Source organism: Triticum dicoccoides, unplaced genomic scaffold, assembly GCF_002162155.2.
Source record: "Triticum dicoccoides isolate Atlit2015 ecotype Zavitan unplaced genomic scaffold, WEW_v2.0 scaffold202028, whole genome shotgun sequence".
NCBI classification, from domain to species: Eukaryota; Viridiplantae; Streptophyta; class Magnoliopsida; order Poales; family Poaceae; genus Triticum; species Triticum dicoccoides.
Genome location: NW_021234706.1, coordinates 1 through 2,155, shown reverse-complemented (window position 1 = coordinate 2,155; position 2,155 = coordinate 1). Strand labels below are relative to the sequence as shown.

The 2,155-nt window shown below is 38.4% G+C and overlaps 1 long non-coding RNA gene across 2 annotated transcripts; it reads left to right on the top strand.

Moving 5' to 3' along the window:
- Nucleotides 1-2,155, top strand: LOC119345058. 2 transcript variants are annotated; one of them, XR_005166902.1, is made up of 5 exons: nt 1-115; nt 379-492; nt 1,180-1,298; nt 1,762-1,829; nt 2,140-2,155. It is a non-coding gene; the product is annotated as an uncharacterized LOC119345058 (long non-coding RNA). The 2 variants fall into 2 exon arrangements; XR_005166901.1 differs by having other exon boundaries at nt 1,762-1,833.

The window sequence follows — 2,155 nt, the reverse complement described above, 5'->3', positions numbered from 1 at the left end:
AAACCTAGGAGGAGGTTTATCACCAGCAGCTCATGAAGTACCTTGATTGCCCGTCTCTCAATCATTTCTCAATCATTGATGTTGGCTCTCACTCCGGTGCCTCATGACATAGCTGGTTCGTTTCCTCTCCTCTCCCGCACGCTCATGGATTCGATCAATCATTGCATCTACTATCAAGATTAGATAATGCATGATTAGATGATTTCAAGAGACAAAAGTGTAGATCATACATGATTGATTCAGCAATTGACACCCTTCTGGGCACAGTTAGCATGTAGTTATGACTTATTGACACCCTTCTGGGCACAACAGCTATCTTTTTTGTTATATTTACTAGTCACCGATTGTGACCTTTATTTTCTTTCCATTGGTGACTAGAGATTTGCCATGCAAGATGACTCGTCGAAGAGGATGTCTTCATGTCATGCCAGTTCAGCTCCTTGTTTGCGCGATGAATCCACCGCTGGAGCCCCTCTCTTCCAGATAGCACATGTAAACTCAAGCCCTTCCACCTAACATAATTTACATTTTATTCATCTTTCTTTTGCGAGGGGAATTACATTATTCATAGGCATAACAACAGTTCACATGCTCTTCAAGCACACTGATTTTGGTCTTCTCAATAGACTCACAAAAATTCTCTCATTTACTGGTCATGTAAGGTCAAATGGTGCATGCTTTAAACAGATAGTTCTTTTTTTAAAAATCCTACGAGGACGAATCACCCACCTGAGTTTCAACAGATAATGCACCTAAAGATGTTATAAATGTAGACTCTATATTTTATTTTAAGCTGTCGCATTGTCATGGAAGTACTAGTAATCCAGTACGTGCATTTGCATGTAGTGACTAATACAAAGGATACAATAACAGCCTTTTTGCTGTTAGAGGAAACTATGTAGCTAAAAAGAATATATAATTGTAGTAGAAACAATTGGCAATTCAATTTTGTAGCTGCCCATGATGAGCACACATGCAGCTTAACTCTACCCATTCTTCCTTCTTTACTCACTAGTGATCTATCAGCTCTCTGTTGGTTGACCAATTAATTGATAGGATACAATGCTTGATGGTTTCCTTTATGTGAAACATTGTAGTGCTGGTGCCTGACAAATCACCAGGTTTGACTTTTGCAGAGTATAGTTTGTGCCTAGCCCCTTACCTTTGGTGTTTATGTAGGTGCCAGGATCCTGGAGTTGACAAAACAAAGCCTAAGAGGAACTTGTTTGACAACGCCAACAACCTTCTCACCAATTTTCTTTCTAGCGGCAACCTCAAGAATATGCCGGTTGCCGAAGGTGCTTTCACTGATCTGTTCGACCGACCCCTTTGCTATTCGCTCTATGATTTGTTCCTCGGGGTGCTTATCCCGTTATATCTCTTGTTACTTACTGTTTTCATTGCGGTGCTTTGTTCTACTTACTGTTTCCATTGCAATACAATACTGATCAGATAAAGTTATATATGGGAGAGGTTTTCCAAGGGTGTTTGTTAACTACAGCTAGTGACATTGCTATATCAGAGTATGTTAACACGCACATAGGCTTTTGACCTTGATTGGTTTCTTGCCAACTATTTTCTGGAGTTGTCTCCTTGATCTTTAATTGAACATCACTATTGCTGCTACTCTTGGAGGAAGGATTTGACCATGAAACATCAATCCCTCTCATACAACAATAACATCTCTTGCTTTTGTCGACAGTTTGTTCATGCTATATACTGTTTCCATTTTCTCCTCATTTTATTTTCGGTTATCTTCAGGAAACGAAGTAATCGGGAGTGGTGGTAGCAAGCAGGAGAAGAAACCATCACAGATTTTCTCTGGTTCTGTAGGTTTGTTTGACACATCTCTGTTTTGGAATATAATTGTTCAGCTTACCAGTAGATACAGTAGTCTATACTTTCCCTTATTTTTAGAAATGAATCATATAAGTATACATTCTTCACAACAATATAAGCTCTAATTTTACTTGACGCCTTTAACTGCCAACTTAACTTTGTTATTTAACTTGTGAACTTTCATATGTAAACTTAGATTATTCCAGTTATATGTTGCTTTTAGATATCTCTTGTTTTACCTGTAACAAGTTTCAATTCGAATAAGAAAGACTTTTGAGGACACGGATGTGCCTTTTGCAGTTCACTTTATGAATTT